General features: G+C 51.0%; 1 long non-coding RNA gene across 1 annotated transcript; it reads right to left on the reverse strand.

Moving 5' to 3' along the window:
• Positions 1 to 227: 227 nt before the first annotated feature.
• Positions 228 to 14553, reverse strand: LOC123612377 (uncharacterized). The gene is made up of 3 exons (XR_006719589.2): positions 13104 to 14553; positions 11719 to 12691; positions 228 to 5347 (listed from the first exon to the last, which is right to left on the reverse strand). It is a non-coding gene; the product is annotated as an uncharacterized LOC123612377 (long non-coding RNA).
• Positions 14554 to 23887: the final 9334 nt, after the last annotated feature.

Genomic DNA, 23887 nt, shown 5'->3' on the forward strand with positions numbered 1-23887 from the left:
GAGCTTGGCAACGCCAGTGTTCTCTCAACCCGGAAGTCATCGGGGAAGGATCTCCAACTCTGTGCCTTTAAAGTCAGTTGTTGGGAGGAGGGTGTGGCTCAGTGGTAGAGCGCATGCTTAGCATGCCCGAGGCCCTGAGTTCAACCCCCAGTACTTCCAGTGAAAATAAATAAAATAAATAGATAAAAACCTAATGACCCCCCAAAACACACAAAACCAAACAAAAATAAAGTCAATTGTTATTAGTGAACACAGATGTAGGAACACGCAGGCAGGTGGGCATGACCGTGGTTTACACCAAGTGACTGAACTCCTCCCCTCCCACCGACCGGAGGTGCCCTCCAGCTTAGAATCACGGTGAAACCTTCCAGGTTCTCTTCTTTGCAAAGGGGCCTGGGGGAAGGACAGTCTTCGGCCTTTTATTGAAAGCTGAGTTTCCTTTGGGAAAGAGGCAGAGGGGCCAGGAGTGACCACAAAGTATACATTTGTTAAAAATCTGGAACATGTCAAGTTGCACGTGAAGGAGGAATCAGAAGTGAAATAAATGAGACGACACAAGGTTGGGTAAGTGGGTGAGGTGCGTGGATGGATTTGGACTTGGCTGCTTGGGGAGGAGGGACCAGCCCACGGCGTTAGCCTGTGAACCGGAAACTTCTGACGGCCGGGTCAGCTTGTCTTCCTGTTCAAACGCAGCGAGATTCCCGGAGTTCCACCAGTTTCCACCCCATCTCCTCTGCCCTCAGCAGCAGACAGTACAGACCATCCCCCACCACCATCCCTTTCTCCGAGGGGTCAGCGGGGAGTGGTGTCTGCTGGGGAACGATCTGCCCCCTTGCCGACCACGTCACTTTCCTGAAACCTGTGCTGACTGCCGAGGACCTTGGCGCTCTCTGCCCTCTCGCTCTGACGTCCCATCAGGTGTGCATGAGCCCACGATTCGCCCCCATCGCTAAGTTCAAACTCAGACTCTTAAAAGCTGGATGGTTAAATCCAACCGCATCTGCCCGTTTTTATTATTTGCCTTGGAATTTCCCTCTTCGTTTTTGTCTGGGCACCTCAGAGGAAAGTTAACCTATTAGTTATTAAATCACTGAAATGTCACCTCGTATGAGAGGAGCTGCTTGGCGTTTAAGCGCCTTTGAAAAGGATACACGGAACTTTCCAAGAACAAATTAAAACACATGCACTTTCTCTGCCACAAAGATAAAATGCAAATGAAGAAAATCCAGTTCCAACGAATTTATGCACAAGAGCAAGTTATTTATTGGCTCTTGTTGCGGAGGACAGAGATGGAGCGGGCTTCCGGGATGACTGGATTCATGGGTCAGATGCCCAGGACCCCCTCCCCCCACGCTTCTCTTTACAAGGGGACTCCACTCTCTCCTAGGGCAAGCTCACCTCCTCCTGCAGCCCCCCCCCCCAGAGTGGGTCCCCAGCTCTGCTTAGAAAACCCTGGACATGGGCCTTGGCCGCCTGAGGTCAGCCACTCACCCCTTGGCAGTTGCTAGAACCATGGAGACAGTCACGCATCACAAGAGAGGGAAGGGAAGACCTCCCTCAAAAAAGTGCCGGGCAGACAAAGCGACAATCGTCTCTTATTCATCATGTCTTTTTGTTCTATACTTGAGGCTTTGATCACTGGGGCCTCGAGGCCCCTGGATGGCTGGCCCCTGCCCCGCAGCCAATGCCCAGAGACGGCAAACAGCTTCACTGCTGGTGAGTCTTTCACATGCAAACCAGTCAGAACAGGGCTCCTAGGCCCAGCCACCTCCACCACGGGGCTCTCAGACCCAGGCGACTCCCCCCACCCAATCTCCCGGGTCCAGCCCTGTGCCCCAGGGCCCCCTGAGCCATTCAAAGTGGCCAGTCCCAAGCCTGCAGCCTTGCCTGGTCCTTTCCTCGGCACAGAAGCCTTAATAAAGACTCTTGCCCGCATTTTCCCCTCCCCCCCTGCCTCCCGACAGACCCTGGTGCCCACCCCCTCAGGTGGCCCCACCAGCGGATGTGCTTCCTGTTTCTGGGAATCGGTGACCAGAACAAACGTCTCTCTTGGTGACAATGATTGCCCTGTCTGCGTGTCTTACTGTACCTGACTCGAACAAATCCTGTGTAAGGGCTCCCTTAAAACATGTCTGCTACGCCAAACAGCCCAACCCAGAAGCAGCTAGTGGAACCTCTGTGTTCATTGTTTGCGTGGTTTATTTTTCTAGGTCCCAAATCTAAAGGAAGTTTGGAGACAAAGTGTAGAGAGGGATGGACTACAGAGTTTGGTGGAATCAGAACAAATCTATGAGCTGTTTTCTAAAACTGGAAACATCATACAGTGCTTATGATTGACAGACAGGTTGGGAGAGATGTAAGTGGAAGGTAAACGGAACGGCCATCACCCTGCTGCTGTGGTGGGGGGGGGGGCGTCACACCAGAAAATCCCAATGGTGAGAGCTCGGACTGTTTCGGACTGCCTGGGTTCAAGCTTTGGCAAGTCCCTCTGTAGATGTGTGACCTCAAGGAAGGTGCTTAACCTGTGAGCCCAGGTCCTCACCCTGAAATGAGGAGAATAGAGCCTGCTCCCAGGGCTAAATGAGAAGCTCCTTGTGGAACAGGCGACCAGGCCTGGCAGATGTCTAACACAGCTGCTACTATTTCCAGCTTTGTCCTCATGACATAACGGGGTTAAGTGTAATAGGTGAATCACAAAGTAATACGGGCAGCCTCGCAGAACAGTGTTTCCATTCCTTTGAAATAGATAAGGCATTTCTAAGAATGACACACAACACAAAAGCCACCTAGGAAGGCCTGGACAAATAGGACCACATTAAAATGGGGGGGGGGAGAACATTTCTAGAGTAAAACCACTGAAAAGAAAAAGACAAATGATGATGTACTAAAGGGGAAAAACCCTATGTGACACTTACTTCAGGTAAAGGGTTAATTTCTCTACAATGCAAAGCTCTCTACCAAGTCATGAAGAACAAAGGAAATGAACCAAAGGAAAAACAGGCCAAGATCAGGAGCAGGTGGCTCTCAGGAAAAAGAAACCAAGTGGCCAGTAAAGATGAGACAAGATGTGCCGGGAGAGCTCGAGGCTGCAAGAAGGGCACCCAGACAACGGTGCTCCAGCCTCCTGGGGTTGACGTTTTCACGAAACGGAGCGCCTGCAGCAGGCAGGCAGGCAGGACCCCTTGTGTGCGTTGGTTCAACATTAAAAATCATTGCAAAGGAAAAAAAAACAACCTCCCTTTGTGTATTTGGTCCTTCCCTTGAACTGTCACAAAGCAGACTACAGCCCCGAATATTAGAACCGAGCTCAAGACAAAGAAGAGGCGTCGGGGCAGGGGAGACAGAGACAGCGGGGCTCCCCTGCGCACCCCGGCAAGCCCCCTGCGGGGCTCACTGGCTAGAACTGTGTCCCAGCTCACCTCCAGCTGAAAGGGAGGCTCAGCGATTGAGGGCTGGTGCGTGATACAGAATTTGGTTGGTTTATGTTCCCATATCCTGGGGTTGCCCAAGTGGGATGTCTCTGTTATCCACGGTGGGCCCCCGGGGTGGCATCGGACAGCGTAGTTAACCAGGTGATTCAGGAAGGGGGTGATCACACTGGAAAGACCATATGAGAGAGGGCCGGGGCTTTGAGCCACTTCATGTCAGCCTGACCCCTGGGGAGAGAAGGTGGCAGGAGACTGAGTTCAATCTTGTGGCCAACGATTCAATCAATCCTGCTTACGCAGTGAAACTCCAGTCACAAGCCTGGAGTCAGGCAGACACATGTGCAAAGACGTATGTCCAGAAATAGCCCTCACAGCAGTGCTTGTAATGTTGAGACACTGAAATAAGCTTGTTCATATGGGCAGGACTCCCCTTAAATAACGGGTCTGCCCCTGCGGTGGAATGCGCTCAGCCACGGAGGAGGGGGGGTGGACTCACACACACTGATACAAAGTCTTTGCGAACTTTAAAAAGCCAGGGACGGACCAGTCAGCTCAGAGGTGGCTCTCGAGTTCCCGTTCAGTCTCCGAGGCAGGTTGATCAGCCTCTGGAGCCCTACTCCCCTGTCCTGCGAGCGGAGATGTTAGGAGCCCCATTTATACGTTGGCTGTAAGTGGGCAGCAACTGAAAGTGTACGGCCAGTGTCTGCTGTGCCGCGGGCCCTTCCTGAATGCTGGTGGACGCCAAGACGGCATTTCTCATTAAGGTCGTTTGAGTTGCGCATCTTGGGTGGAGATGCTGTGAGATCATCTCTTCCGCGTCCCTGACCAGCAGCTGCTCTGGCAGAGCCCTGGGCTAGTGCAGACCGTCCTGGCTGCCGACGGTGCGGCCTCGGGGCCTCCACTCTGGCCGGAGAGCCTAACCTGAGAGCAGCAGGTGGCTCTCACCTCCCGCTCACAGCTCCAGGCTCTCCTGCCCCATCCTGGTGTGACGAGCAGAGAATTCCTGCTGCAGCCTGGCCGGCGGCAGAGGGAAACGCTGGGATGCAAAGCAGCCACTGGCAAAATCTCTGCACATCACCTGTGTCTACAGCACACGATGATGGCACGTGTCCTGAGCTGAGCACAGGGGCTAGGGAGCCTGGGGGCTTCCAGCAGGCCCCGGGACACAGTGAAACAGGGATGTCTGGCAGGGGCGGGGAGGGCTTCCCCACCATGGTCACTCAGCTGCCCCCAGTGTCTGCCTTTGCTCATTTGCTGTGTAATGCGCCCTCCCTCCCTCCATCTCTGTCTGCCCTGACTCCCCGCTGCTCCTGGAAGCTGGTACCCAGTGTCGGGCTCCTGGGCATGAGGGTGGTCTGCCCCTTCTCTGCTGGGCTCTCCCAAGGCCATGCCGCGGACTGGCTGCCCTGAGTGAGGAACCCTCCCGCTCCAGTCACGTGCACCCCGGGCAGCAGGCAGGGTCGCTCTGTCCAGTACGGCCAGGTAGCGTGGGAGGTGCTGGAGACTGTCCCAGAAGAATCTCCTCTTCCACTGTGTTACAACCTCCGATACCTGAGACGGACCCCGGGCGGCCTCACTTTCCGTGACACAGAGCGGGTCCCAGGGGCAGGCAGGTGGCCAAGTATTCACTTTCCCTGGAGGGAAGGAGACAGAGTGGCTCTGTTTCAACCATGCAGAACTTTCCAGCTTCCAGCGTGGCTTTGTGTAAGGTATTAATTGTTGGTCGGTGTCGTAGGAGCAAGCAGCAGGTCTGAAGCTGGAAGGAAGGAGGCTAAAGATGGAGGATTTACAGCACCGGATGTCAGGCTGCAGAAACAGTCAGTGTCGCCCAGCACAGACGGACCAGACCAGCGAGAGAACGGCGAGTTCAGATGGAGCTGGGTGGTGCACTGGGTTTGGCCAGAGGCAGGACCTCAGGGCTGTGGGGAGAGGGGAGCTAGGTCAACTGCATAAACACATGGAGAAAAAAGTGGACCTTGACCACCCCCCCAACCGCACACCAACCACGCAAACCAATTCCAGGTGGATCAAAGGCTCAAATAATGACAGAGGAAACAACAGAACTCCGGGAAGACAGTCCAGGAGACTCTCATCATCCTCACCTTGGAACAGGAAAGTGTCTCTCAGTCAGTATAAAGGAAAAGACCGTTTGCATTAAAATTAACTTCCATTCACCAAAAGACACCACGTAGGAGACTGAAAAGGCAAGTCGTGTAATAGGAGAATATATTCAAAACACACACACACACATATATACACACATGACTCAGAACCAGAATGCATTTTACGAACCCGCCTACAAATAGGCAAGAAAACGACAACCCAAGATTTTAAGAAATGGGCAGGAGATTCAAACGAGTACATCACAAAAGGGGCTATCCAAATGGCCAAGAAACATACAACAAGGTGAAGTGTAAATTAAAATCCTAAATAAACCCTAGCACATACCCGCCAGAACGGTTTCCAACAACGACAACACAGATGGATACTGCTAAGCTGGGCAACCACGCAGGGTGGCCGCGTGTCCAGACACTGCTGCTGGGAGCACACTTCGGCCGATTGTTTTGGATAACTCTGTGCCTTGCCTACTACGGCTGAATATCCTAGGTGTATATTCAACAAAAATGTTCACATATGTGCACCAAGAGACGTGTGCAAAAAAGGGTTACAGCCACGCTGTTTGCAATAGCCCCAAACTGGAGACAACTCAGTAATATAAAATTAAAGTGTTTTTTATTTTTAATGGAAAATAAAAATATTTCCATTAAAAATAAAATACACAAATGAATTATAAATTTAATTTTATCATTTGTTAACTTATTACTTATTTATATGTTTAGTCATATAATTTATATTAATGATTCATTTGGGTAGTTTATTCATTAAGCAAATGGTGGAGTATTCCATAAAAATGAGCAAACGTCCACAAGCCCCAAATGGATGAACCTCACAAGTAATTAGCCTCCATTTCATAAATCATACAAATCACAATTCGCAGATCGTTGTCTCAGAAGAGCAAGAAAGCTTCTGAATTCCTGGAGTCCGTGTTTTGATAGAGCGTCATAGACAGTGAAAGGTTTACTTAGGCTAGGCGTGAGCTTAGTATATGGGAATTAATAAAACTGGAAGGTTTTTAACGTTGTTTAAAAAAAACAAAAATATTGAACAAAAGAAGCTTGACACGGAAGAGCAGTCAGTATGGTTCTACTCAGACGACACTCAAGATCAGAAGGGTCCGTGGTCAGAGACGTCCGTGTCTCTGGTGGGGGCGGTGAGTGGGTGGGCAGGAGAGGCCCTTCCCTCCTGCGGTGCTGGTCACATGACAGCTCCAGCCTGGGGTGGGGGTTGCATTGCGGGTCCACTGGGTAAAGATTCGGGGAGCCCCCGAGCTTATCATCTGTGTGGTCTTCTGCATTGACATAGTTCCACAAAAACAGTTTAACTAAAAATAAATCAACAAGACCAAAGCCTATCAAAATGCACACAGTGGCCTCCACAGAGAAGTTGCAAGAAACTTTTGTTTTTTTGTACGACCTTCTCACAGTGGTATTTCCTGGGTCTTCTGCAACTGGAATGCTTTGAATGCTTTCTTTGTGTAACGAAAACTTATGAAATATACCCTTTGAAAGTCTGAGATTTGCAAATACTAACTACTATATATGAAATAGATAAACAAGCCTACACTGTCTAGCACAGGGAACCACATTCAATAGCTCGCAGTAGCCCACCATGAAAAAGAATACGAAATGTACGTACGTACACGTGCGCCGGAAACAGGCTGTACGCCAGCAATTGACACAACGCCGTAAACTGACTACACTTCAATTTTTCAAAACTACATACTTCAAAAAAATAAATAATTATAGTCTTTAAGACTGCATTTTAGATAAAACAAATGACACAGAGAAACCTAGAGGACACGTGAGTTGAAAAGGGACTGAGAACCAGTAGGCCCCACCAAGTCCGCGTACTGAAGACCACCCGTGAAGGCCCACAGCTGGCGGCCTGTGCGTCCCTGCCGCAAGTGGTCTGCGACCCCCGGTGGCAGCAGCACTGAGCTGCTGGCTGGTGGAAGTGGCGGGGGCACCCTCTCCACAGATGGCTCCGTGGGTTTGCCTTGTTTCTGTTTTTCTCTTGACTCACCCTCCCTCAGTGCAGAGTCGGATGAAAGGGCTGTCAGGTGGACGTCTGTGTGCGTTCCACCAGGGAGGCAACTGAGCCCACAGACACGGCGCACGTACTAGCCTGTTTCCAATGTCCTATTTTGCATAGACCTCATCTGTCTCGCTTGGAATTATTTCTCTGGGCTTGATAGCGCGGGCTGAAGGGTCAAGTTTGCTGGGGGAGAATGCAGGCAACGTCCCACGGCTGTGCCCCCAGGATCCTCTGCGTTTGGGAGCGGAGCTGTGGCTCCCGTGTCCTGTGTCTGAAGGAGGCTCAGCCTCCTCACCCGGGCGCCTGCTGACGGAGGGAATGGATTGTCACCTTGTCTGCACCGCCCTCCCCGCCCCCTGGGGATCTGTGACCTTAGCGTTTTAATGACAAAACGGAGGCTTCACTCCTGCCCTTAGAAAGCCCAGGGCTAACAGAAGACAAGGGATAGTTAGTGAAAACCTGCACGTTTCTTGCCACATAAAGGGCCGGCCTGAGAGTTCACGGTGAGCACAGCCGGTCGCACAGCCGTGGCCCGGGTGCCAGACAGACCTCTGAGAAGCAGGGCTCACGCTGTGGGCTTTCGGGAGTAAGAGCAGGTGTTCGAGGTACAAAGCACCGGGTCTAAATTGAAAAGGAGAAGTGGAGAGAGAACGAGTCCCCGAGGGTGAAAAGGTGCGACGTTTGGATGCCCTGTCCTTTTGCTGGTCACTGTCACCCTCAAGTTCCCGCCTGAGGCTCAGAAAATGGGGCAACAGCGGGGTCAGGGCACACTGCCACCTTCCCTCCCGGACGGCCCACCTCTACCTGTTTTCCGTAACTGTGGTTGTTTTTAAGCAAACAGTACTTCTCAGCCATACTCCTCCCTCTTCCCTCCCCTGTTACTCACCATCCTAGTTAGACAGTCCACCTTCGAGTCCACAGGGAGCTGGATTTATCCATGTCTGTGGGTAAATCGGTCATAGTATAAATTCCCCGAAGACAGGGATTCTGACCTTTACCGTCTCGGCACCCAGGCAGACACGGGTATCTTGAACAGTGCCTGTCGATTGAGCTGAAAGAAAGATCTGGGGCGCTGTGTAATTTCTGGAGCCCAGCGCAAATTAAAAAACATAAGGCTCCTTGTTCAAAAAGCAGTTTTAAAAAAGCGCCTTTCGAGGCAGTAAAACAGTTTTCTCCTTGCTTCTGGGGTCTCCTGCTCAGCCTGTCGTGGTGTTTTTTTATTTGCTCTTTATCGTTGTTCTAAGTAAAGAGGAATTAAGGTTTTTAATTATTAGCATGACTTTTCTGTTCCTCTCTTGGATTGTGCGAAGCCAGTTTAAAACGCAAATGTAGAAGCATTCGGCGCGTGTGGGGGATCACGGAAATGACACGCTCCCTAACTCACGGACGGTGTGGATTTCACTCTTCGCCGAGGAGTGGAGACGCTGCCCAGAACAACCTCGGTTCTTTCTCCTTCACTTCTTTTTTTCTTTAATTGAAGTACAGCCAGTTACAGTGTCCATTTCTGGTGCACAGCACAATGTCCTAGTCATACATATATGTACCATTCATATATTCATTTTCATATTCTTTTTCCTTAAAAGTCATTACAAGATATTGAACTCAGTTCCCTGTGCTGAACAGAAGAAATTTGTTTTTTATCTGTTTTTATTTGTAGTGGCTAATATCTGCACTTCTTAATTCTACCCACACATTCTTCACCAACACTGACGGAGCAATCCCAGCGGTTCCCCAGCGGTCACAGCCCCACAGGTACCAGCCCAGCCCTCCACCTGCCTCAGGCCATCCAGCCCCTATTCTCCAAACACCAGCAGGTGGCAGACTGCTGAAACCACACTTGTAGGGGGTGGGAGCAAAAACAACAGGAACCCTTCCTTCAACACAAAGTGCTGAGTGTCCTCTGGGTTGCTCGGCGCCTGGCACGACTTGGCACACGTGCACAGAGAGCAGTCGCAGAGCTGACGGTCAGCCAGTTCCGGCTCACTCCCCAACTGCTCCCGGCTGGATGCTCTGACCCGTAGAAACCCGGTACGTTTCCCTCGTCCAAATGGTCCATCACTCCTCCCTCCCTGTGCCGTTCCTCTGCCTCATCTGAATTTGTAACAAATTATGGGTCAGGCAGAGGTGAGAAGTGACATTTCTTTGATGTTTCTCTCCAAGCACGCTGGAGATGGCTCTGACCCCTCACACACCAGCTGCGGAGTGTCTGCACAGGGCAGGCTGCTCTGTGGACCACCAGCATCCTCCCATGCCTGGCGCCTGGCCAGAGCCAGCTGATGCTACACAGAAGTGCGTCTTCAGGTTTCTTGCCTTTCAGCATCGACCGTCTGGGCTTCCGCCAGCCCCTGAAGACTTGCCAAGACATAGTTGCAAAACATGAGGCACTTTGATCTTATCCCTTGGTAGAAAAAATCAATTTGGAGCTTGTTGGAGAAGCTCACTCTGTGTGAGATCAGGTGGGTGAGGGTTTTAGTCCCTGTCTTTTTTTTTTTTTTTTTTTGAAGTCTAGTCAGTTTACACTGTTGTCTTAATTTCTGGGGTACAGCATAGTGATTGAATTATACACATGCATATGTATATTCCTTTTCATATTCTTTTTCATACAGGCCATTACAAGGTATCGGATACAGTTCCCTGTGCATCCCTGTGTTTGTTGGTCTTTATTTTTCTCCATCAACACACCTGCAGGGAGGCATCCACACGTGCCCTTAGTTCACATTCCCTTTCGGGGTCTTGAGTCCAAGTCTGGAGGGAGGTGAGGAGGGTGGGGAGAACTTTGCTTTAGAGAAAGAAAGAAAAACATGCTCCATTCAGAGCCCTGTGCCTCCCGGAGCGTCACTGTCCCTCCCTCAGTGCAGCCTGCCAGGATGTCCACCCTGGATTTGTTTGTCGGCGCAGGGGACCAAGGGGGCACCCATTCCTGTCAGAGACCTAAAAATGTGTGCAAATCTCCCGATAATATACGCAGGTCTTGTAGACGTCTGAAACCAATGTGATGTTTGGGGCTTTTTTCTTAATGTACATATAATGTGTACGTACAATTGAATCACTTTGCTGTACACCTGAGACTAACATAACATTGTAAATCAACTATACTTCAATTTAAAAAAAGTTTTTAAAAGATTTATATATTATTTAACCCTTGGCCAGTATGATGATTCAGTGACAGAATTCAGAATTGTTATGCCCTCCGTCAGAAACCTGAGTGGCAAAGATGGATTCAGACAGCTCTTCCTGGAGAAGGGGCCCTGAGGGAGGTAAAAACACGTCTCCTTTGGGGGACCCACGACCACAGTCCAGTCACGCAGATGCCAACTTGTGAGACGTGCTCAGAGGTAACACACCCACCTCCTAACCAAGGGGCTGATGTCATTAAGCATTTAAACGTCAACCCTCCCGACTTCGACCCATTCTTGTGGTGAGCCTTGCTCATTCTTGACAAATGGGCATTTATTAAGGGCCCATTAGGTGCCAAGCACGCTGTGTTAGGAATTAAGTTTTCAAAGCCCACACACGTGAGGGGCTGGCCGCATTTCACAGAGACAGACACAGAAGCATACCAGTCTGGGGTGGGTGCACAGAGAAGGCAGGAGTGAACTGTGGACTCCAGCCCCCGGGGCCTTTCTCCCCGTCCGCGTGAAGACCTCAGATCAACAAATCCCCAAACCTAGTTCAGATGACAGTGGTGCCGCCCAGCCGGCAGCCCCCGCTTCCACTCACACAGACGCACGCAGAGGCACGGGTGACCCGGGTTCTCACCTACCCATGGCTCCTCCCTGGGGGAGTGTGCGGGTCTTGACAGTTCTCACTGCCAGCTCAGGTTCCCAGTAACTGTTTTAATTTATGACACTGTGCCTTCAGTTCTTCATTCATTTCCTCAGCAAAGATCACACTGCCCCCCGACATCTCCCCATCTGCCCCCCGCCTACAAGGAGGCTGCGCTCAGCCACACAGATTTTAAGCTTCACAGGTAACGATTTAGAGGCTTAGAATGTCGGATTATTGGACGTTCACAAGAACCGGCTCACCCTTGACCCTTGCCAGCCCTTCCTGGTGAATGTCAAGATCCCTGCTGAGCCACACTATTCTCAAGCCCCCCCACCCCCAAATCCCAGAGCCACCCATCCCACCTCACCTCTCAGGCCGTTTCCACCAAGCCTGTGTTTCTCCAAAGAGTCGCAGGCAAATCCCTCTTTTTTTTCTGGGCTCAGCGCATTGATGCAGATCTGAGGTCACAAGTTCCCTTCATTCTTCTGCAGAGAGTCTCCCACCTGGACCTGGGCCCCAGAAGGACTCTGGTAAGAAAGCATCTGTTTGCCTCCAACAGAACTCAGCTGTCAGTGCCCACACCTGAGGACGTTTATTGCTGATTGATGTTCCAAAGCAGCTGGCCCAGGCTTAGGCCACTGGCCCCAAGATAACATCAAAGACAGGGTCAGTCCTCCCTCCTTGTCAAACTCAGGGCTCAGGGCTGTTCCCACCTCGATCACCCGGAGCTCCAGGCAAGGGGTCTTCACTCCTTTTCCATCTCAGAGAGAGAACTGTCGCTCGAGCCCCGTTCCTGCTCAGTCCACTTCCACTCACATTTCGTTGGTGACTCACACACCCAGTCCTGGAGAAAGCCCCACAATTAACTCGGATGACTCAAGACTGGTCCAGGGATGGGGGAGGTGGCCACACTGCTGACCCCCCTCCCTGAAAATCTGGATTCTATCCACAAACCAGAAGGGGTGTGGTTGTTGGGAGGCAACCAACAGAACTTGGCACAGTTGCTTTCACGAGAAGTTATCCAAACACAGACACAAATCTAGTATTGGACCCCAGCAGGGGCAGAGCTCTGGGCGGTGTCGACACTCGGAGAGGAGGCTTGGGTACCGAGGCCACTGAGGAAAGAGCCTTCACATCCGAGCCTCCACATTTAAGGTGCTGAGTGGCCTGTTTTATCCGCGGCGTGGCACCAACTCTCGACAGGGAAAAGGAGATCGGCCAAGTGCATCATTTCGTCCGAATCCAAGTGATTCAAAGCAGTGACAGAATGAGTTCCTTCTTTGTTAAAATGTGTGTTTTCGTTGATGCTGCTGAAGGTCTCCCGGGAACAGTGGGGAGTCCTAGAAGGAAGTTGCAGAAAGTGGCAGAAAGATGAGAAACTTCTAGCCCCACTCTGCCCCTTGCGTGTGTGTGAACATAACTCACACCCAAAGTTCCTCCCGCCGTTTGTAATCAGTCTCCCCGCCCCCCGCAACCCCCACCCCCAGGGGACCCTGATCTGCTCTCGGCCACTGCAGTGAGCTGCCTTTTCTGGAATTCGTCACAGATGAATTCACAGTCTGCAGTCTTTTTCAGCTGGCTTCCTTCACTCAGCGTACTTATTTCGGGATTTGCCCGTGCTGTTGTGTGCGTTAATAACTCTTTCCTTTCATTAACTCTCAAGAAATAGAGACAAATGAGCAATTTAAGTAAAGCTCATCCCGGAGCCCCGTGGAAGCCCAGTGGAGGTCCAGCTGTGCCATCTACACCCACCGGGTACCACAGCAGCAGTCAGGCCCCAACCCCGCACGCGCTCGCTGCGCGTGCGCCGAGGGCCGGGCGGGGCTGGCCGCCAGGGAAACGGGTGAACAGGTCGCCACTCCATCCTCAAGGAGACTCTGAGGTGAGAAACTCCACGCTTGCGAGCTCCAGAAGGACCTGCTGCATAAAAGGATGATTGAATTACTTTAAATGTACCTTTGGTGGTAAGTGTATTTCACGATCTTATAAAACTTTTGTGATGAAAAAGAGTTGGCTGATTATCCGTTGCTGTATAACGAATCACCCCAAAATTCAGCAGCTTAAAACAACCGAGGTCTGCTGTCACAGAGTGTCTGTGGTCAGGGGTCCTGGAGCAGCTCACTGGGTGGTTCTGGCTCAGGGTCTCTCATGAGGTTGAAGCCAAGCCATCGGCCACAGCTGCCGTGGCCCTGAAGGCTCACGTCGTGGTCGGTGGGCCCAGCTCTTCCCCGGCTGCTGGTCAGACACTTCAGCTCCGGATCCCATGAGCCCCTCCGCTGGGTGAGTGGCCTCATGATGTGGCAGCCAGCTCCCCCAGAGCGTGTGACCTGCAGAAGCCAAAGTCTCTTTATGATTGAATATCGGAAGAGACATTCCATCACCACTGCTGCATTGCACTTGCACACAGACCAGTCCCTGTAAACGAGGACGGGGACGGCACGCGGTGTGGGTGCCAGCACGGGGCCATCCGGGAAGCTGGCTAACCCAGGAGGTCACCTTGAACAATGTGTTTACTTAGCCTTTGTACTTGAGTTTCCGGCATATTTTGTGTAAGTGAAGTTTAATGATTAAATCTGTCAAGAACATTAAAGTATCACAATGGGTTTTAATAGGACAGATTGTGGGTAAGACATTTGATGAATAGAGTTGCCACACATCACATTTACCCCCATTTATCCCCCCTTACTTATTGACCTGTCGTGGATTTGTTTCACGGTGACAGTTCCCTAGTTACCATGGCAACAGTTTCGAGGTAAATTTCACTCAAGCACAAATGCAGTTTGCAGGAGAAACAAAACTGAGGAGACTTTCAACAAAAAGCAGAAAAGCTGTCTTTGTTTTCACAAATGGAGCTGGTCAGTTTTAAATTACACAGGAAAAGCCAAAAAGAGAGCCCCCAAAGGAGGTTATGCATGATTTCCTCTAAAATAAATGTAACAGACACATTTTGAAAAATTGGAATCCTGATGGCAAGTACTCAGAATGTCCGTAGAATATGTGTTACAAAAATTTTGAATACGAGGCTGGGATGGAGCGGGAGGTGGCAGGGGGAGTGAGGTGGGAGGAGACATGAGACGCTGGTCCCGGACCAATTAGTTTGGTCCAGTGGTTGGTGACCGCTGTGGTCTGTGGTTTCAGCTAAATCAACTGACCTCTAGTGTCACTGGCACGCTCCCTCCACCTTCTTCCCACAGCTGCTGTGAACGACGCGAAGCCAGCATTGTGAGGCTCTCACGTGTAAGACGCCGCGCCGCGGGAGGACACCAGAGAGCTCTGAGCAGGACTCCAGGTGCGGTTTCTCTGCCTGTTCACTTCACACATTAGGAGGATAAAAAGAGGGCCACATCGCTTCATTGGAAAACAATCCTGCCGTGCGTAAGTTTTAAAAAAAATACGTGTCAGGAAACTGAGGTTGGTGCTTCCTCTAAACGCCAGCCCAAGGTCTTCCCAGAGGAACTGGTCCCCCTGCCCCCTCAGAATGACGTTCTGTGACGAGTAAGAAATGGGCAACTGACAATGTCTGACATGTTCTCTGAGATTTCCAGCTATCATTGTGAGTTTGTCAATTTCTCCCTGTAATGCTGTCCATTTTTTGCCTTGTACTCTTTTGAAGCTATGTTTTAAAGGCATGCAAATTGCCCAGTTTTACATAGTTTTTTGACCATTAATTAATGCCTTTATCAGTGATCTTCTTATATCCCATTTTTTCCTGATATTAATTTTGGTATGTCACCTTTATCTTAGTAATAAACTTTTTGAATTATTAAATTTTAGGTGTGTTTCTTGAAAAATCAATTGACTGGATTTTGAAGTTTTTAATCTGATTTGAGAGTCTGTGTTTTGAAATTGTCGAATTTAATCCATTTACATTGATTGGATTACTGCTATATTTAGACTTTTCCTGCCATCTTCTTTTGTGTGTTTTATTTACTGTTCTTTTTTTCTTCTTTTGTTCTCCTTTCCTGCCTTCTACTGGATCACTTTTCTTTATTCCCTTTTCCTTCTATAATTTTTGAAGTTGTAAACAATTTCTATTCTTTTTTGGTTACCTCATTTTTGACATGCATTCATAGTTCACATTTTTAAAAGGCAAAAAGCTGATCAATATGTTTGTCTTATTCCTCAGAAAGGCAGAAACATCTAACCCCTCTCCCATATTTTGTGTTATTTCTGTCTGGTACCAAAACTCCACTGTGTTTTTAATCTTCCCTGTGCAGTGAGTTATTAAAATTTTAAGAGCCAATTTTTACGGAAAGCCATCAGCAGGTCATTCTAGTATCTTTGCTTAACAATGCTTCTTTCGCCCGACTTGAGTTTTGTGGATTCATTTTTCTTCTTGATACAGTGAATCCTTTAGGGTTCTTTGAGCAAGAGATCAGATCAGTAGGTGGTAAAATCTCTTAGACTTTGTTCATCTGAAAAGGTATTTATTTTGCCCTCTGTTAAAGGATAGCTGTGCTAGGTATGGAAGTCTAGGCTTTTGATGATTTTCTCATCAGCTTGAAGATATTATTCTATTGTCCTCTGACGTTTGCCATTGGTAATGAAGAATCTGGTTGTCATCCCTTTGTAGATAATCTGTACTTTTTTTCTGAGTAATTTTAAGATATCTCTCTGCATTGGTCTTTTTGTAAATATATCTGTTACTTAGTGTGTTTCTTTTCCTTGGGGTTCAGCACAATTTCAATTTCAATATAAAGAGTCCTGTCTTCAGCTCTGGAGTCTCAGCATTTTCTATTTGACCGTAGCCCCTCCCGTTGACCTCCACTCTCACCCCCTGGGGCTTCCACGCCTCTGTCAGGGCTTTCATGTCTTCCGTCTTCGTTTCTGCATTTTACATCTCACACCACAAAGGGGCTCTATTTTGGATGATTTCTTCAGCTATTCCTTCCAGTTAGTCGTGTTTTGTTCAACCTGTCTATTAAAGATTATTATTTCAATGAGTACATTTTCCTTTTCTAAAATTTCTATTTGGTTGATTTCCAAAGCCAATGTTCTTTTTAAAAAATGTTCTATTCTTGCTTTATACATTCTATTACTTCTTTGTTTTAAAGTTATCATTAGATTGCTGTTATCCATAGCTCTTTGCATGCTTTTCTCCCATGGATTGTACAGTTTAGTCCATAGTATTGGGGCAAGGTTTGATCGAATTCCCTATCTGCTTTGTAATTTTGGTCTGTGAGCTCATCTTTAGTGGGATCACCTGATGCCAGAGTCCTAGAGACACACTGGGCTGTTGAGGGGTTCCTATGGGAATGTTTTTCAATTGCCTCTGAAACTATTCCAGAACTTCTCAGGATTTTAACCCTGCATGGGTAGTGTTAAGAATTCTGGACAATTTGCAGCAACACGGATGGACCAAGATTATCATAGTAAGTGAAGTAAGTCAGAGAAGGACAAATATCATATGACGTCACTTATATGTGGAATCTAAAAAAATGATACAAATGAACCTATTTACAAACCAGAAATAGACTCACAGACCTAGAAAACAAACTGTGGTTACCAGCGGGGAAAGGGGATGGGAGGGAAAAATTAGGAATTTGGGATTAAGAGATATACATTACTATGTATAAACCAGATAAACAACAGAGACCTGCTGCCCAGCACAGGGAACTATAGTCAATATCTTATAATAACCTGTGGTGGAAAAGAATCTGCATGACTGAATCACTTTGCTGTACACCTGAAACCAACACATTGTAAATCATCTACACGTCAATAATCCATAAATAGAATACAAAACCAAGAAAATCAGTAACAACAACAACAAAGAATCCTGGTCCTACGTCAATTCTCCGCAGAAGCTACGGATTCCAGTTTCTCACAGCTGGTTTTATCTTCACCCACAGTTCAGGGCCAGAAACCTGCTTCCTGGTCACGTCTGTAGGCCGTGGGCAGAGTTTTCTTAGTCTTGGTTCAGACACAAAATAATCTTTCCCTGGCTCCAGGCTTCACAGAGGAGCCTAGTTCTAGGTGTCCCTGCAACTGTAACTCTCAGCCTTAAGATTAAAATCTCAGTCCTTACAATATATTTCTAGTTGAGTTACCTTTATGGGCCACACAATTTTGACTCTTACTCTTCGAAGTAGATTTTCTGTTTTTTCCTGATGCCTGGTAAATTTTGTAAACTTGCTTTCAGCCTTAAAATTGTTTAAGGACAAGTTTATGGAGCGGGAGAGAGGCTTCCTGTAGCCCTTTAGTTTGCGATCTTGGCTTTGAATCTCAAGAATGGCGTTTTCCCTTAGAACACACATGTTGATCTAGACTGACAATGGGGAGTTAAAGTCTCATCAGATTGTGAGCATCTTTGTGGCCGCTACTGTCGGAAGCTTCGTTAGGAGTGAGACACAACAGGTCAGAGAAGAAAAATGTCAGTGTGTGTATTGAGTTACTTCCCCATCCTCTTCAGAATTTTGTTGTGTGATTTTACGAGCAAACGTAGAGGGCGTGAAGAAGTCACTTTGATGCTCTTCATATTTGTGCTTTTCAAAATGTGCCTGTAAGTGTACATGCGTTAAAAATGTGAATTCTACCTTGCATAACTCTAAGCTCTAGAAGAGCAGCTGGAGAGAGGATAGAGGAAAGCTGATGACCTTGGGGTTTGCATGGGATAGAATTCAACTTTTTTAAGCACAGAGGTTCCACCGGGGAAGCTGAAGCGTCCTGCGGGTGGACGGTGGTGATGGCCACACAACAGCGTGAGCGTACTTAACGCCACCGAGCTTCACCCACCAGCGGTTTGAATGGTGAATTTTGTGTTGTGTCTATTTCACCGCAGTAATTTTTTTTAACAGTGAGAACTGAGTAGCCAGCAAGCAGGGAAGAACGAGAGTTTGCAGCCAGAGGCGGCAGAGTTTGGTGTATTGTTTTGGGGCTGGCATAGTTTCGGGTAATTTGAGTCCAGGGCCAGGCCGTGAGACTGGGTGGCTGAGGGGCCGGGATGAGCACAGGGGCCGGGACAGGAGGCTCCACGTTCGTCCGGGGCCTGAGCTCTGCGGATTTTCCATTTCACGCCCGCTGCACTGGGACTACGATTTCTGCCGGAGATGTGTTTCACAACTACTCGCAAACACCTTCACCACAGACAATGGAGAATGCAAACACATAAGACGTCTTGGCAGAGCCACCACCAGCTTGAGATCAAGTGTAATCTGACTGCAGGAGCCTGGCCGGGGGACGGGGTCTAGCCACACTGCCCCTCCGTGTCCCTTTCCCTGTCTGGAGAGCGCCAGCAGGGTCACCGCTCCCTCCAGCAAGAGCCCTGAGGTCAGAATGAGACACAGATTCCACCAGCACCGGAGACCACGGGGCCGCATCTCTCCAGCCGAATGCCGTTCAGGGGTCTTGTTTTCTACAAACCCGGCCTGCGCATGCCAGCTCATCGTCTGAATAATTGATGTAGCAAGCATGAATAATTCAGGCTCAGCTGGGACCCACGTTGAGCAATGCTATAGCTGGCTTCCTCACACAGTGTGACAAGGCAGTGACAGAGAAGGAGCCACCCCCAGCGAGCCAGTCCCGCCATCCAGGTGAGGGCGCCTGCTGAATCATACAGTGTCCCCCGATCCGTCAAGGCCCGCTGGGGCAGGTGGGTCCCCCTGAGGTGGGCACTTCTGGCTTTCTGGGTCCCTGTTGCTGCAAAAACTTCTAAATCCCAAAACATTCCCCCTTTGTAGGGAGAGCAAAATTTTCTGGGGTTTCATCGGAAGATGGGCGTTCACAGCCCTGGAAAGAAGCCAGCCTGACATGTGTCAGCACTGTGAGGGCCACTGGTTCCCCTTCCCTCACTGCTCTTGGACAGCCCAGGGAAGAAGCTGGTAGACAAGCGTCCAGTAGCTCGGGGCTGAGTACGTTCCTGCTCAGGGGCTTTGCAGGTGCTGTTCCCTCTCCTCGGCTGCTCTTCCCTGCACCCCCTCCCCGACTTATCCTCTCTCCACATTTTACTTTAACCACCTGCTCAGGAAAGCCCGCCCAGGCCCCCGGGCCCTGACTGGATGGGGACAGCAAGGGTTTCAAACCACTTCTTTTGGGCAGCAATGCAGGTTTCAACTAGATTTCAAAGCCCAGGTGCTCTCCTTCAGCTCGCAGCAGAAGAAAGGGAAGGAGGAGACAGGGCTTCCAAAGCCATGACCACAGCTGTAGGATGGCTTTACATAAACCGAATCTGAGTGTCCTCCTGAAAACTGAGAGCTGGAGGTGAAGTCAAGGGAGGGCTTTCCCAGCCCCCGTGCCCCTGGCTCACAGGACCCCAGGCAAAGCCGGGCCCCCCCACCCCCGCCGCGGCTTCGCTAGGACCACTCAGGGTCCACGCTCAACACTGTTTCCGGGCAGCTCCCCCCCCGCCCACAGGCTGCGCCTGGACTGCACCTCGGAGTCCTCCCTCGGGGCCGGGACTTTGACCCCTGATAGGATTCTCAGTACAAGGAAGGGGTGCCTCCCCGCACTGCGACCAGGCGTCTGCAGCTCTGGGTAAAGCAGCGTCTGGGGCAGGTTTCATGAGGTGAAGGAAAGCGAGGAGGTTTTGCAAACCCCCTGACCCTCCCTGTGCTCATTTGGGACGTAAACTTGCGAATGTGAACATGAGCCTCTCGCTTCATCTTTAGGGAAACAAATATAAGTTGTTCTGGACCAAACTCTACTACAAATTGCTCCCCAAGTAGGTGTCCGGTGCCAGAGTCCATCACCGGTTGACCACACGTTATTTTCCAGACACTGCAAAGAGTTTCCCACCCTCTGTTTCACTTAATTCTCATGACAAGCTATGAAGGACTTCTGATGACTCCTGGTGAACTGGGTAAAGCTGGGTAAACTGAGGCTCAGAAGGGTCACGTGATGGCTTAGGGTGACCAGTCCTGCAGTGTAGCCGGATCTGAACCCTGGTCTGTCTGGCCCCAAAGACTTCCAGCTCCTCTGCCGTGGCTGTGACTTGTCAGAGCAGCTGTGACACGTGTCACTACCACCTGGCTGGGCGAGAAGGTTGCCGCAGGACCCACTTCACCCCTGAAGTGCAGCTACAATTACAGACAGAGGTTAGCAGCGGAACAGAGCTTGGACCTGTTCCAGGCAGACGTCAGGAAGGAGCGGGGACCCGTGGCTTACGAGACCAGGCTTGGCAGCTTTGTGTGTGAGACGGGAGCCGTCAGGTTCCAGAGAAAGCGGGGGGATCCCCAGCGTCAGGCTGTTCGCAGAGCCCCCAAGACCAGCGTGATCTTGGCCCCACTCAGAGGCAGCCTTTCAAACTGACTCCCAAGATGGTAATAAAATCAATGGTGAAGTCTCCCCAGGCCCCTTCGATTCTTAGAAGAGACTTGTGGAGACCCACTTCCTGGGGTGCTCCATTCAGCCCATCACCCAGATGCTCCTGACCTCCCCGTGCAGACCAGCCGCACAGAATGGCTGTGATGTGGGCTCTGAGCTGGGGTGGGGGGGAGACACACACGTCTGTAAAGCACAGACGGAATGAATCTCTTGGTAACCGGAAGCCCCGCTCATGGTGACGGGACGTTCTGATGGCGGAGGACGGGCCGTCTAGGGGCCATGGCGGGACAGGGCCACAGCCACAGCCACAGTTTGGATCAGGGCAGCGGGGCACCTGCCGGAGGAAGGCAGCTGTCAGGGATCCGCACAGAACAGGCAGGATTGGGAAAGGCCCATGTGCTGGGGACCCGGGCGCCCAGCAAATCCAGGCTCAAGTCCAGGCTCCCCGGGGGCGAACGCGGCAGCGGCTGCAGCAAAGTCAGCAGCCCCGATCTCAGCCTACCTGCCTGGGGGAGGAGCCCCACATCCGGCTGCTGCCCCTGGACAAGCTGGGAACTCCGGAACCCAGGCTTCCCCTTTGCTCCTAGTGACCAGGAAGCCGAATGACCATCCCCACGGCCCCAGGAGAGCGCAGCCAGGGCCCTGGTCATCCTCGGGCCCAATCCCAACTGTCTTCCTTGAGCAGCCGCACCAGACTGAGAAAGTGTCATTGACACGTCCTCATTCTTTTTTCTTATTTTCTTTCTGGGAGGGGGACAGTTACACCCATCCCCCCAGCACCCAGGGGCACTGAAAATCCAAGAGACGGATTTCCGGAGAGTGAGTTCTGCCCGGGTGCCCGTGGTGTCTGGGAGACGTGCGAACCTGTCCCGCCGCTGCGACAAGCTCTCCCGGCGCTGGAATGTGCAGCGACTCTGTGTCTGATGGGCAGACATCTCGGGGCCTTGCTGGCCCTGGAGAGACTGCCCTCTCACAGGATGGGCCAGTTCCAGGAGACAGCTGACGGCTTGTCTTGGAGAGCACCTTCCAGATTCAAACCAACCCGTCTGGGGCCCACAGCCCCTCCGCTTCCTCTCTGGGGTCTCACGTGCCGGCCACTGTCCACCTCCCAGAATCACCAGAACCAGGTATCGGACCACTGGGGCAGCCCTGCGCCCCACAGTCCACGAAGCTATTCCACCTGGCCCATCCTAAGCTGGCTCACCCCTTCCCTCCCTAAAAGCCACAAGGAAGACTCTTGCCCACAGCTCCCTGCCCCCCCTTGCCCCCCGACCAACCCTGGTGCTTCCCTGTGTGGCCCTGTGTGGTGTGGTGAGCCCTGTCCCGGGACCTGAGAGTGACAAGCTATCTTCCGACAGCAGTCGTGTCCTGATCTGTTGGCCCCTTCATACCTGAATGACAATGAAACCTACATTTTAAAACAGTGTGAGCAGAACACTGGTCTGCAGGAGGCACGGCGGCTCAGCCGCAGGCAAGCTTCACCTGCAGTAAACATGCTTGTAATTTGACAGAAGCCCTCGTAATGAAGAACAAGAACACACTCTGTCCGCAGGGGGAGGAGGTGGAGACGGTCAGGACACACCGCTCAGGGCAGGTTGGTGTCCATACGCCTACGTACGCTCCTGTCACTGGGTGTTAACATCCGTGAGAACCACACCTGACGGATATTACCAGGTAGCTGGTGTGGGTCGGCTGTCCCCCAACAGGGGCAGAGCCGCCCAGCGCGTCAGTTCTGTGGGGCCAGCAGGGGGCGCACCTGGACCACATCCACACGTGCGTCTGCTGCTCCAAGCAAGCCTCTTGCGTGAAATCCAGGATTTACAAGACAAAGAGGGGGTGATTCCTCTGCCTTTAACTAGCATCCACTGAAGGTTCCTTTCAAATAGGAAACTTAGGTGACCTAAATGATTTGATTTGCCAAAAAACCTAAAAGCTTTGTTTTAACTGCCCCCCTGCAGCCCCCGCAGGAGCCTACCTAACGCAGGGAACGCACCTCATGACGGCGGTCCTCACATTGGTCAGCAATAAAGGAGTGTCGGGCCACCACCGCCAAGGCCACCTGGTCAGCCGTGTGGCGGGAGGGATATGTCCCAGAGCAGGTGAGGGGAGAAGCAGGCTGTGTGTGCAGGAGCACAAACGTCCCGCCTGCCTGAAGCCCTCTTGTGCCGATTCTCTCAACTAATGGTTTAGAGGCTGCAAATTCCTGATTCTCTCACTCGGTCAAGTTTCTGGTAGTGTTTTTTGCAACACTTCAAAATGGGGATACTTCACATAGGAAGTCGGATTTCCGGCTTCCAGTGAAAGACGGGGAGAACGGGCCATGCTGGGCCCACAGCACCCAGTCAACAATCAGCTAAGCTCAGCAGAGCAGCTGCTCCCATGCGTGGGGCACAGGCTCCCTGTTTGCCACAGTCCCCACCCCTCCACACTGCCTTCCCACCCGTAACCATCTCTCACTGCACTTAAAGAAACGCTGATCTGTATGTCAAGTCCTTTCAAATGTGGGAGCATAAGTGGGTCTATAAGATCATGTTTTTCCAGAAAAAGAAAGGGAGGGGGGAACCAGAGAGCACTGTGATGTGTTTTATAGGAAAGCATCCAAACATCTGACCCGACTTCAGAGATCTCGTTGTGCCCCGACTGGAAGCAGGGAAGCTTCTCAGGGAGAGCTGACAGGGGGCTTGGGGAGCAAGCTAAGGCCCTGAGGGGCAATGCCGCCCAGGCAAGCAGAAGAGCTCAAGGCCCGACAGGCCGGGGGAAGCACCTCCATGGGCCACGGAAGATGAGGAAAACCCAGGACTCAATCACTGGGACTTGGATGGTAATTAACTGATTGTGACGGATTCTAACCCTGCCAGGCAGGAAGCCCTGCCCTGTGCAGAACTGAATTCTACCCCTTGAGAGAGGGAAGGCAGCTGGTCGGCCCCATCAGCCACGGGACAGCCTCTCTGAAGGCCGGCTGCACGACCCTGAACACGGCTGGGTGGCAGAGGGAGACGGGGAATCCACAGGCCCCCGTGTGCTTCACGGCTGGGCCACAGAGGAGGCTTCCCCTGGGCCAACAAGGGACACGGAGGAAAGGGAAAACCCTACGTCAAAAGAACCAGCTGTCTGTTTACTTTCCAGTTCAGACAGATCATCCCCTCGGGTGGCCACGACGCATTTCCTACATAACACAGAGTGCTCAGGCCACCCCGAGGGGCAGGGTGGGGCATCCACCCCGCCTGGCAGAGAAGACAAACAGCCATGCCTTTAGACAGGAACTCCCACGTCAG

This window comes from Camelus bactrianus, chromosome 20 (genome assembly GCF_048773025.1).
Source record: "Camelus bactrianus isolate YW-2024 breed Bactrian camel chromosome 20, ASM4877302v1, whole genome shotgun sequence".
Taxonomy (NCBI): Eukaryota; Metazoa; Chordata; class Mammalia; order Artiodactyla; family Camelidae; genus Camelus; species Camelus bactrianus.